The following is a 14515-nucleotide window of genomic DNA, read 5'->3' on the forward strand; positions in this document are numbered from 1 at the left end:
ATAACCTTAATCTTTCATAAAAATTCAAGAAAACTAAAGTTATTTCTTGAAGGTTACTATTCACCATCTTCTTCCTTGATTTATTGGAAGAGATTGTGAAGGAATTAGGAGCTTAAACTTATAGCATATCCATATCTATGTACAAGGAAGCTTAGATAATTACCTTGTGATTTAACAATGCTTGGAACTTGATTTTTGAAATTCTTGCCCTTGAAAAAGATGAAAAGCCGAGAGCAAGATGATGAGAATGAAATGATTTTGTGTTTTTTGATTTGTTTGGCTTAGCTTGGTTGTTTTTTGTTTTGTTTTTGGTTAATTACCTTAATAACCTTATATTTGTGTGGTTATAAACCAACCACACCTCCTCCTTCCCTATGTCATGCTTACATCACATTGCTATGTCATCCTCCCTTCCTTGTCCTCTTCTCATTGGTTGGGTGACATCACTTCCTCTAATCCCTTTGCTTAACTTCCTAATTGTTTGCCTAATGACCGCTGATCTGTTATACGGTTCGCTTAACTTTCGTTTTCGTTTATCGTTTGAGGGATCATACCCGGGATCTTATTACTTAGGTTCCCTTAACCTTTCTCAATATATTATATTCCTTTTATGATCCTCTCCTATAATCCTTTAATTTAAATCCTTTTTATCCTGTTACCTTATACTCAATTCTCTCCGTATCTAGTGGATTTCCGGGAAAAATCAAAGTGTTTAGAATTGGATTCTGACGATCTTTACATACACTTATATACCACATAGAGTACTAATAATATCCCATAAGATCAATAACAGAACCCCTACATAGCGTGGCATGAACAGTTTTCTCATTCAGCAAAAACACTATTCATAAGGGTTTCAAAAATTTCCAAAAATTGGGGTTATTACAACACCTGTAAGGGATCATATTCTTAAGATGATGTCTCATCTGAATGAGATAGAGATCCTTGGTGCTGAACTTGACGGGGAAACCCAGATTGACATTATCCTTATGAGCTTGTCCAAGAGTTTTGAGCAGTTCCGCTTGAATTACAACATGAACAAGAGGCAGTATAGTCTCACGGAACTGCTGACAGAACTTCAGGCAGCTGAAGGATTATTTCGGCAGAGTGTTCAAGTGAATGTTGCTGAGAAAGGTTCTTCTTCTAAGCCGAAAGGTATTAAGAAGAAGAAAAAGGCTCAGACACAGAAAGCTGTGAAGGTAGTGGGAGTTCAGGGTGGTGTGAAAAAGCCTAAGGGAAAGTGCTTCAGATGCAAACAGTCAGGTCACTGGAAACAGGATTGTCCTCTTCCTAAGAAGATAAATAATACTGGTATGTCTCTTTCTCTAGTTACAGAAACATTTATAGCGGCTATATCTACGAGCACTTGGTGTGTAGTTACGGGAGCCACTGATCATGTTTGTAATTCTATGCAGGGGTTCCAACTATCCAGAATGCTTAGAGATGGTGAGATATACGTGTTCATGGGAGATGCTACGAAAGTAGTAGTAGTTGCAGTAGGAGTTATTCATTTATCTTTTGGTTCTGATAGGATTTTGGTTTTGAACAATTGTCTTTATGTACCTTCTTTTAGAAGGAATTTAATTTCGGTTTCTAAACTTGCTTTGGATGGTTATAATGTTTGTTTGGATCGTAATGTTTCTATTATGATGAATAAACGAATTATATGTTCTGGTACATTGCAAGACAATTTATATATAATTAATCCTAGTCAACCTGCACTGCAACTGCAATTTAGGGAATTGAACAACACATCTTCTAACTTTACTAAAAGAAAGGAACCTTCTAGTTTGAACCAAACATATCTTTGGCACTTGAGATTAGGTCATATTAACTTGAGGAGGATTCAAAGACTGGTAGTAGACGGGCCTTTAAGCTCATTGGCAGTGGAGCCATTTCCAGTTTGTGAATCCTGCTTGGAAGGTAAAATGACTAATAGACCTTTCAAGGCAAAAGGGAATAGAGCCAAACAACTGTTAGAATTGGTTCACTCTGATTTATGTGGACCCATGAATATCCAAGCAAGAGGTGGTTATGAATATTTCGTCACTTTCATTGATGATTATTCTAGATATGGGTACGTTTATTTGTTGCACCGTAAGTCTGAGTGCTTTGATAAGTTCAAAGACTACAAAGCTAAAATGGAGAAGCGACTTAATAAAAGTATCAAGTCTCTACGATCAAATCGTGGTGGCGAATACTTGCTTGGAGAATTTAGAGAATATTTATCAGAAAATGGGATAGAATCCCAGTTAACTGCACCAGGCACACCCCAGCAGAACGGTGTAGCAGAGAGAAGGAACCAGACTCTTTTAGAGAGTGTTAGATCGATGATGAGTTATTCGGATTTACCCAAGTTGTTTTGGGGACATGCCTTAGAGACAACAGCTTATCTTCTGAACTTAGTACCTTCTAAGTCGGTTCCTAAAACCCCCTTAGAATTGTGGACCGGGGATAAACCGAGTCTAAGACATATTCCAATATGGGGTTGTCCAGCACATGTGCTGAACAAGAACGCGACTAAGTTAGAATCTCGTACAGAAGTAAAGTTGTTTGTAGGCTACCCCATGGGAACGAAAGGATATTTATTTTATAGTCCGAAGAATCGGGATGTCATTGTTAGCACCAATACAAGATTCTTGGAGGAGGACTATATAATGAATCACAAACCCATGAGTAGTGTCGTTTTAGAGGAACTAGTGGGAGGGACAAATAATACCCATGAAGCTGTAGTACAAGTAGAACAACCACAACATAATGTACAACCTGTCACTAATACCACACCAGTGCCTCGTCGTAGTGGGAGGGTTGTTCAACAGCCTGATAGATTCATGTTTTTGGGAGAGTCTTCACACTTGGTTCCTGCTGAACATGATGATGATCCCCATACATATGAAGAGGCAGTACAAGACAAAGATGCAGATCTTTGGAAAAAGGCGATGGAATCTGAGATAGAATCAATGTATTCTTATCAGGTCTGGGAGCTCGTGGAACCACCCAAAGGTATAAAACCTATTGGATGTAAGTGGATCTACAAGAAAAAGAGGGGATTAGATAAAAAGGTGAAAGCCTGGAAAGCAAGACTTGTTGCGAAAGGGTATACTCAGAAAGAAGGTATCGATTATGAGGAAACTTTTTCACTGGTAGTCTTGCTTAAGTCAATCCGTATTCTTTTATCTATAGCAGCTCATCACGATTATGAGATTTGGTAAATGGATGTCAAGACAGCTTTTCTTAATGGAAGTCTTGAAGAAACCATCTATATGCAACAACCAAAAGGATTCATTAAGGAAGGCCAAGAGCATCTGGTATGTAAGCTTAAGAGGTCTATTTATGGACTTAAACAAGCTTCTAGAGACTGGAATATTCATTTTGATCAGGCAGTCCAGTCATATGGATTTGATCAAAGTCCAAGCAAATTGTGCGTGTATAAGAGAAGTGAAGGTAATGCAGTTGTTTTTCTAGTACTATATGTAGATGATATTTTACTCATTGGAAACAATGTTGAGATGTTGTCATCAGTAAAGGCATGGTTGTTCAAACAATTTGACATGAAGGACTTAGGTGAAGCGGCATACATCCTTGGGATCAAAGTTATAAGGGATCGCAAGAAAAGGATGTTGGCTTTATCTCAAGAGCCCTACATTGATGAAGTATTAGCTCGTTTTAACATGCAGAACTCCAAGAAAGGTTTTTTACCTTTTAAGCATGGAGTTGCTCTATCTAAGAAGCAGTGTCCTTCGACACCTAAGGATATAGAGAGCATGAAAGCAGTTCCTTATGCTTCAGCATGTGGAAGATTAATGTATGCTATGTTATGTACGAGGCCTGACATCTGCTTTGCTGTAGGCATGGTTAGTAGATATCAGTCGAACCCAGGTCAGGAACATTGGAGTGCAGTAAAAACTATACTCAAGTACCTGAGAAGGACTAAGGAGTATATGTTAATTTACAAGGCCTCAGATCTATTTCCTTTGGGATATACTGATTCAGATTTCCAATCTGATAGGGATAAGAGGAAATCAACCTCGGGATATGTTTTTACTTTGGGAGGTGGAGCCGTTATATGGAGGAGTGTAAAGCAAAAATGCATTGCAGACTCCACCATGGCGGCCGAGTACGTGGCGGCCTCTAAGGCTTCCAAGGAGGCTGTATGGTTCAGGAACTTCCTTTTAGACTTAGATGTGGTACCTAATTTGCCTAGGAGCTTGACGGTGTATTGTGATAACACTGGTGCTGTGGCAAATTCAAAGGAACCGCGAGACCACAAAGCAGCTAAACATATTGAACGTAAGTATCATCTCATATGAGGAATCGTAAAGCGAGGGGATATAGTTGTGGCTCACATATCATCAGAAGACAACCGAGCAGATCCTTTCACAAAGAGCTTGGAAACCAAGGTTTTTGACAAGCATGTGGAAGCGATAGGAGTCAGATGGATGGACACATAGATTTTTATGTAGTAGTGGATTAAATAAACACTGATGTACACATAGAATATTTTGAGTATAAGTGGGAGAATTTTAGTGTATACTGAAAATATTTATTTGAAGTATGTACATTTATTTCTGGCCAGTTTATTTGAGAATCATTTGAATGTTTACATGTTGTCTAATATTATATATTGTGAACAATCTAGTATCAAATGGGATACAGAATATTAGATTGTTAAATACGGTTATATAATATAATAAGGTTCACAGCACAGGTGGTGTTGGACAATCCACTAGTATGGCTGTAGTATTATTTAGATTAGTTTATATTGACTAATAAATAATACTAGTATACTTTGTGTATATTGAACATGATCAAATTTAGAATTGTTCCCTTAATACTGATTAAGAAGGAGAACTAAGATTCTATGTTATTATTAATGCTTAGGTTCTTAATCCGGAAATAGTAATTGACACGTGTATATTATTTACATGCTTTGATTTATATATGAAATAATTCTTTTGAATTATATCATTATATTTTGGGTGATGGAATTATATACATGGTGGATATTATTTATTGAAGGAATCCATGTCCTGATAATATTCGGGTTAATGATGTCCCCTTGAAAGCTCAAAAAGATTTAATTATGTGAAACCCTGCAGGTGGAATTTATTCTGGCATAAATAAATAAAGGTTGAGTGGATGATCAAGGATAAAAGATATTAATTAAATAAATTATCAGTAATTTATTTAATTAATGGACATATGATATTTTAAACATGGGGAATTTAATAAGCAAATAATATTGGAACCGAATTAATTAAATTACGGTATTAGGAAAGGTAGTGCAAATATTAATTCTTTAGTGGATTGAATTAATATTTAATTACATTGGGCTAGGCTCAAGATGTAATTACAAGGCCCAACCTAATTATCCATGGTCCCTATTGTAGCCTATATATATTCTTATTCTCTTCTTGCTTGGGAGGGGGTGAAAATATATTATAGCCACCAAGGAGCAAGAAGAGAGGATAACTTGAGAAGACGGAGGCCACACTTCGCTCAAGGAAATTTGGGAATACAATAGAAGAGCGTGGAATCAACCATTAACAAGGTAATCCTCTTTTCATAATCTTTATCGTAAAACGTAGTAACACCCTAAGTCTGTGGTTCCCAACATGATGACATTCTAAAGGTATCATTCATCACTGACTTTGGTGTTTATTGTTATCTAGTTATGGCATTTGGTCTTAAGAATGCAGGAGCTACCTATCAAAGGTTGGTAAATAAAATTTTTAAGGATCTTATTGGCAAGACCATGGAAGTCTATATTGATGACATGTTAGTCAAGAGTCTAGTAAAGACTGACCATATAACCCATTTGAGGGAAGCTTTTGAGGTCCTGAGATATCATAAGATGATGTTAAATCCTACAAAGTGTGCTTTCGGAGTAGGGTCTGGAAAATTTTTGGGATTGATGGTCTTCAAGAGAGGGATCGAAGCTAACCCAGATAAAATAACGGCAATCCTGGACATGGAACCACCAAAAACTATCAAGGATGTTCATAAGCTCACAGGAAGGGTTGCTGCGCTGGGATGATTCATCTCCAAGTCAGGAGACAAATGCTTGTCATTCTTCAAGTCACTAAAGAATATTAAGGACTTTGTATGGAATGAGGAAAACCAGAAGGCATTTGAGGAATTAAAGAAATATATGGCCCATGCCCCGTTGTTGGCTAAGCCAGCTTTGAATGAAGTTTTGTTCTTGTACTTAGTTTTTTCAGAAAGTGCCTTGAGCGCTATATTGGTTACGGAGGAACTGAAAATCCAGAAACCCGTATACTATGTCAACAAAATTCTGCATGGTGCTGAGTTGAATTATTCAACTATTGAGAAATTTGCTCTAGCCTTGGTGATGGCTTCAAGAAAGTTACGTCCTTAGTTTCAGGCTCATCAAATTGAGGTGCTAACAAATCAGCCCCTGAGAAATATCATTCATAGTCCCAAGGCTAGTGGGAGGTTGATCAAGTGGGCAATAGAGCTGGGAGAGTTCGACATTAAGTACAAGCCACGGACGGCAATAAAAGCCCAGGCATTAGCTGACTTCATGGTGGAATGTACCATACCCAACCAAAAAGTCGGGGGCAGGAAGATATCATACCTCAAGACAAGGAAGTTGATAAGGGGGACAAAGAGAAGGTTGATAAGGAGAAAGAATATTGGGTTCTCTATTTTGATGGAGCATCAAAAACAAATTCAAGTGGAGCAGGATTGGTTTTACAAAGCCCTGATGGGTTCTTGATTGAGTATGCCATGAAATTAGACTTCCCAACCACAAACAATGAGGCAGAATATGAAGATCTGATAGCAGGTCTTGGCTTAGCAGGGACACTTAGAGTCAAGAACTTAAAAGTCTGTGGAGACTCGAAGTTGGTCATATCCCAGGTGAAGGGAGAGTTTGAGGCAAGGGATGAAACGATGGCTAAGTATGTCCGCCTGGTAAGGGCCATGATGACCCAATTTGATGAATGCCATGTTGAGCACATTCCAAGGGAGGAAAATGCCAAGGCAGATGCGTTGTCTAAATTTGCTTCATTTGAGATGGAAGAAAGTTCCGGAAGTGTATACTATCGCGTTTTGAAAATACAGAGCATTGATGTTAAGCTTGTGGCTCCTATAGGCCTGGGGACATCATGGATTGATCCCATTAAGGCTCACATTCAAACCGATTGGTTACCAAACGATGCTACTGAGGCACAAAATTTGGCTGTTCGAGCACTAAGATACTCATTGATAGATGGAATTCTGTATAAAAGGTCTTTCTTGGTTCCCTACTTAAGATGTCTTAGGCCTGATGAGGCTCGCTTGGCTCTTGAAGAAGTACATGAAGGCATATGTGGGCAACACTTGGGGGGCAGGGCCTTGGTTCATAAGATAACCCGTTTAGGCTTCTATTGGCCAGAAATGATGGCTGATGCCAAAGGATATGTGAAAAAATGTGACCTCTATCAGAAGCACACACCAGTTGTTAGACAACCCCCCGAGATGCTGACCTCTATTAACTCGCCCATCCTCTTTGCTATGTGGGGAATGGATATACTAGGGCCCTTCACCATGGCCACGACACAAAGGAAGTTTTTGATTGTAGCCATTGATTATTTCACCAAGTGGATTGAAGCCAAACCCTTGGCCAAGATCACAACTAAGCATGTTGCACAATTCCTGTGAGAAAGTAATAGGTGCCGGTATGGAATTCCCCGCATCCTAGTCACTGACAATGGAACACAGTTCAACAACGAGGAATTCAAGAAATATTGTGAGGAAAATGAAATTGAGTTGAGATTCACATCCGTGGCTCACCCGCAAGCCAATGGTCAAGCGGAAGTGGCAAATCGAATAATCCTGGATGGACTAAAAAAGAGGATCGAGATGTCAAGGAATAACTGGGTGGATGAAATACTCCCCATACTATGGGCCTATAGGACTACCTGTAGAGTCACGACTGGAGCAACTCCCTTCTTGTTAGCATATGGTGCAGAAGCAGTTGTTCCTGTAGAGATCTCACATTCCTCCCCCAGGATTCAAGCTTTCAATATTGAGGAAAATGAAGAAGGGAAAAGATTAACCTTGGATCTAATTGACGAAGTACGAGATGAGGCACATGCAAAGATAGTGGACTATCAGAAAAAAGCTTCATTCTACTACAACCTAAGGGTTAAAGAAAGGTTTTTCAAACAAGGTGACTTAGTCTTGAGGAAAGTGGAAGCTTCTGGTGTAGGACAGAAAGGGAAACTTGCCCCAAATTGGGAAGGGCCGTACAAAGTCAAGAGCGTTCAGGGTAGAGGAACCTACAAGCTGGAGACTATGGATGGTTTTGAAGTCCCGAGAACTTGGCATGCCCAAAACCTTAAGGTTTACTATGTGTAGAACAGTTAAAGTATGATTCCCATTTGTCAGTATGACAAGTAGGTTTAAAAGCACCTTGAAGCTTTGCTTGCTTAGGATTTTTCTATATAGAAGCTATGTTTAGATTTTATCAGGGTTGGACCCATTTCATGTAAGGTATCAAGAATACTAAGTTATAATATAAAGCCTTCGACTTAATCTCAGCTTATTAGATTGATGCATTGTGAAGGATAAAACCGAGTTATAAACTTGAGTTTGAAAAATTGAAAAAAAAATACGACGATACTTGGGCAAAATACTACTGAAAACAATAAAAGTCAATTACAAAGTTCAATATTAAGAAAGAAAATATACATAAAAACTTAGGCCTTGGAAGGCTGGGATTCTTCGGAACCACTATCTGAAGTCTCCTTGGATGTCTCTTCATTCGGTCCCTCGGAAGTCCCCTCGGAAGTCTCTGCAGAGGTTCCCTCGGAACTATCTTCGGACGCTTTGGATACTGCAGGAGACACTGGTTTAGAAGACACTGTCTTTGAAGGCTCTTCTACCCTGGCCTTCTTTACAAGGGGCTCAGGCTCCTCCTTAGAAGAAGATTCCTCCTCTTCAGAGCTGGACTCAAGCTCCTTCCTCTTTTGGCCTTGGCCTTGACTCCCCGATGGGCCATCCTTGATCAAATCAGCAAGCTTATCTATAACGCCCCCAAGTGCTGGAACTCGCATAGGGCAAGGGAAGGAGGACTGTTCGAGGACTTCTGGAAATTCATCTTGAATGGCCTCCACAGCGGCGTCCCAGCCTTCCTTATAGCTAACTGGATGAAGGAGGGCATCGTGCTCCACCATTAAGTCCTTGAACTCCTGAGTGTCCATCCAGTCGTCAAAGGCTTTATCCTTTTGAGCCTTGAGGATAACATTTTCGGCTCGGGCCGTTTCCAAGTCAGAAGTAGATGAGGCAAGTTGGGCTTCAAGGGCCTCAATTCTTTGGTTGGCCTCCTCCAGCTTCTTGTTCGAATCCTCGAGGCCAACCTTCCAAGCCTTGGCTTGGTGAATCGCCCCTTGAAAATGGGCGTTCGCCTACAAGAAACACAGCAAAAGTAAGAGATGGAAAAATCAAAAAGGCAACTATGAACGGCTAAGGAAAAAGACGTACCGTCGCCAAAGCCTGAGCTCCAAAAAGCTCGTTACCCTCCAAGTCCTATTGAAGAACAAAGTCTTGATATTCAACCGGGGAAATGGAATGCTTAGACCATTCCTTGGCAAGCGCAGTGTTGCCGACAATCGAATCCTTACCCCAGATTCCCCAAACAGGTTGGAAGTAAGACCCTGGTTTTTGTTTGGTACGTAAAACTTGGCCAGGGCCTTCTTCGCCTGGTTCCATTGACTGGAGTAGGAACTCCGGGAAACAATCCCCAAGGCATGGGTCTTTAAAGACTTTTCCAACACGCTTCATCCTGGTCGTTTCTAGGTCTTTAGGCTTTGTAGCCTCCTCAATTTTCTCAGCCACTGCAACAAATAAGATAGGTAAGTTGAGAAGTTAGCAAAATGGGAGATAGAAGGAATGAAAACAACTAGATAAGGAAGGACATATACTCTTCTTAGGGACGGGAGAAAGGCCGCGTTCTACAAGAACGATCTCCCTGATAAGATCCCAAGAATGGGATGTCCCATTATCTTGCGTAAGGAGGTTGAAAGCTCTTGTCTCCTCCTCAGACAAAATTATATCGTTTGGGCTCCCATCTACGGCTAGCCCAAAAGACGAGCGAAATAGGGTGCCCCAATCGCCACCCTCCCAAACGACAAACAGAAAATCTTTCTTCCACCCCAAGTTGTTGTTAGGGATGGACTTCCCGTTCACTATGTGGGGAACGGTCGGGCGCTGGTTTAAAGAAATCCACCCCGGATTCTTGTCGGGACTGTTCTTGAACTGGAAAATCTTTCTAAAAACAGCAACAGAGGTAGAAACATTGTGCTTGGCGCATTGCGACAGATAGCACATAATCAACCTCCAAGAGTTAGGAGGGAGTTGGCAAGGGCTGATGCCCACATCAGCTAGCAAAACAGTGATGAATGGGTGAAAGGGGAGTGTAATACATGCCCTTAAAGTATCCCTGTAGACGATAGTGCGTCTTTCCTCCACTAACAGGCCCTGTCGGCCGGACCTGCAAGAACTAACTTGAAAGGATCCTTGATTCTGAAACAACCGCTCAACTTGTCCAGCTCCTTTGGATCCCGCAAGGCGCTGATATGGTCGTGCACATCTAGATGCGCATATGACGGGTACTCGTCCCCTCGAGTGTTGATCATATCAATCAAGGAAGTGTACCTTGACCGAATGGGGAATTCATTGGACTTTCTGGCCACATTCATCTTGGCCAAATGGCTCATTTTCTTATCAGCCATCTGGAAAAAAAGGGGGCACATAAGGAGACAATTTTAAAACGCAAACTATGCAAAAATAAGCACAAAAAGTAAAGGGAGAAGTCTTACCTGAAGTAATGATCCTGAAAAAGGCTTTTGGGGCTTAAAATACTATAACTTACTGTTATTGCTCTGAGATTCTTAACAGAAGAAGAAAGAAGAAGAATTTATAAATGAGAAAGTGAGGAGCAGTAGACTCTACTCACTCCTTTATATAAGAGAAAAAGTGAAGTTGAAGGGACAAAAAGCCCAGTAAGGATAAAGGCCCAAAGAAAAAAGCCCAGAAATGGAACATTCCAGAATATTCCAAGGAATTCCAAAGAAATTTATGAGAATTCTAAAGAAGGTTTTTAAATATATTAAGCCCAAATCCAATTAAGATTTGGAAAAATAAAAAGCCCAAATCCAATTAAGATTTGGAAAATAGAAGGCCCAAATCCAATTAGGATTTGGAAAAATAGAAGGCCTAAATCAAAAAAGATAAGCCCCAATCCAAATTGGATAAGAAGGAAGCCCAATAATACCAGGATTGAGGTCGAATTCCAAGTCGTGACTTCTGCTCGAATTCTTTCGAACAGATACCCGAAAATTACGGGTATAATAGACCAGGATTCAGGTCGAATTTCAGCTCATGAATTCTGTTCGAATTCTTTCGAACAGACACCCGAAAATTACGGGTATAATAGAACTGGATTGAGGTTGAAAGCCAGACCAGGATCGAGGTCGAATTCCTGAATCAAGCACAATATTTTTCAAGAATGGGGTGCAGAAACCTAGACTAAAATCCTGGTCGAAATCCAGGTCGTGGATCCTAGTCGAAGTCCTTCGACCAGGATTGAAAAGCTGGCCCAAAATTCGACTAGGATCCAGGTCGAAATTTCGACTAGGATCCTGGTCGAAAAAGGGCTGAAAATTTGAATATATTTGTAAAAAATTGCAAAAAATGTGAAAAAATCTCGGAAAAAAGGGAAAATTCCTGAGAAATACCAAAAAAATCGTAAAAATAGGGAGAAGGTAAGAAAATAGAAGGGGAAGTTTTTAAACGACCCTGAAGCCACATACAAGGTAAATCATTGTAAGCGTGTAGGTCGCTCAACACTTTACGCAAAACGATACCCTGAAAGGGAATGAACGAACTTAACTTTTGCGAAATCTTATACGGTTTCCCAAAAGTTTGGGGGCAAATGATAGGGATAAATAAATCCTGATTATGTAATTAAATATTACAGTAATTATACATGATTTGGGCTGCTAGGCCCAATAAGAAGATATATGACATTCAGACCAAAAAGGTTAACACATTGATCAGGCCTGATGGACCAGATCAGGCCTGATGGAACAAAGAAGGCCCAAAAATCATGAATATTAATTAATTTTGTAATTAATTAATAAGGGAAAAATGAGCTATTGAGAAGAGTCCCGATAAGGACATAAATCCTTACAAATTAGCCTCAGAGGGACCTAGAAGGATAAGGAATCAGTTTCCTACTATTTAGGACTCCAAAGTCCATTCTAATTCTGAGACTTGGCTACCAAGTCTCCTATACCAAGTCCAATTCAAGGACCACCAACATCTATATAAAGGGTCTCACCCCACCAATCAGAACTATGGTTTTTGGCTTGATTCTCTAATTCACAGAGATACGTAGGCATCTCGTAAAGGCAGAATTAAGCTAAGAAATACGAGAGCAGCCATTAAAGGCCTTGAGCTCCCGAACCTTAGCAATAAATATAGCAAATAATAACCTTAGTTTTTTTTATCTATAACAGGAGTATTAGAGCCAAGGATGCACTCCCAAAGACTCTAACTATTCCTTAAACTGGAAGTAGAGTGCATCTAAGGCCCTACCGGCTGATGGAATTCATGGATGATAAGGGAGTTAGAAGATTCTTCAGATTAGAGGACCAGTTGAGCATCTCTAGCAATGAGACTCTTCTGGAAATGCAAGGAATGCTAAATCTCTCAGAATCTAATGAAGTTGAATTACACAGACAGCTCCAAAATTAGATAGAAGAAAACAACAGGAAGCTTGGGAAGAGATCCAGATCATCAAGGAAATAGATCAATCTATTCAGACTAGAGGAGCACCTTGAAAAAGACTGTGAGCAAATCTTTGTACACTTTGCCTTGTAAATTTTTCAAGTGATTATTGCAGCACTTTTCAGTTCTATCTACTATCTTTTAAATTTGTATTTTTAGGGTGTTTTGTTATCATCAAGTTTCTTTTAATTTATGACTACAATTTTAGTAGGCATAAATTGGGGGAGATTGTTGGGAATATGTTGTAAACTTGATGATTTCATTAACAAAACACCTTAGTAGATTTAACTTAGTGAAAAATGTAGCACTCGATGGATGATCAAATATAGTCCCGACGGATGACTCAATATTGTCCCGACGGATGATGATTTGACATCCATCGAGTGAGTAGCTTATGTAACAATAAGTCATGTAGCACATTTTTGCAAACACCTTTGTATAGATTCTGTAGTAGCTTATGAATCATGTAGACTGCTAGTAGATGTGAAGAATAGGTTGATTAAATGTAAATAGATGATGTCTTGTAATTATGCACAAATAAAATGGAGTCAAGTGATAAATGGCTACCCGACGGATGATTAACAAAGCTACCGGACGAATGATCAGCAAAGCTACCCGATGGATGATCAACAAGGCAACCCGACGGATAACAAGCATGTACCCGACGGATGATCAATTCAAACATCTGTTGACAGTGACAACACAGTAACATGCGTCGAGTATTTGCAAAAGGAATGTGGTAGCCTATTCAACTGGGTTTTTGAGAACAAAGAAGCGTTATCATTTCCATGCTATTATAAAGATATTCAAAGATGCTGGAATAGAGTAGTGAAGCAGCATAGTATGACTTGATAGGTTTTGTTTTATTATCTTGTTTTATTACTATGTAATCTTGGTGATATATAAAGCAAGAGTAGCAAGTAGAACAATAAGAAGACTAAGAAATACATTTCTCAGAGAAACAATTATAAGCTGTATCCTTTAGCATTTCTCTGTAAGTTTAGTTGTTCTTATTCGTAAGCAGCTGTGAGCTATTCAAGCTTCACAGGGTTCTCTCGATATATATATATATATATATATATATATATATATATATCTGGTGGATACATTCAAATCCACTAGAAAGTTTTAAAGACTTGTGTTTTTATTACTTTATGTTTTGATTCATTTTAACTTATCATTCCGCACTTTGCAAATCAAAACACTCACATATATATTTTGAGTTAGAACATTTTAGATTTCAGAAAAAGTTTCAAGAATTCCATTCAACCCCCCTTATGTAATTCTTGTTGCATTGTTAGGGACTAACACCCTTGATTGGAAAATCTATCTTTTAAAATATAATACGGGTGATCAGCCCGTACCGACCTCTATCTGGTCGTTATGGTACCTATGACATTATTTCATCCTTATATTGGACTAGCCCCGCTAGCCTCTTATGTGACTGGACTAGTCCCTCTAGTCTCTTACATTTCTATCCAATCCATCAGTAATTCGTTTGAAAAACCTTTGTGTTGGAAGTAGGAAAAGTTAACTAAGTTCATTTTAACATTACCAAGAATATGAAATCATTCAGACTTATTCAAGTCAAAAATCATTCTTAAGTTTAATTCAAGAATTCAAGGAAAGTGAACGAATCGAAAGTAACGGGGATCAATATTAAAGATCTTGATCAAGTGTTAATCAGGGTATACTATATCGGGATTAGGATAGTTCC

This window comes from Apium graveolens, chromosome 11, assembly GCF_009905375.1.
Source record: "Apium graveolens cultivar Ventura chromosome 11, ASM990537v1, whole genome shotgun sequence".
In the NCBI taxonomy this organism is placed as follows: Eukaryota; Viridiplantae; Streptophyta; class Magnoliopsida; order Apiales; family Apiaceae; genus Apium; species Apium graveolens.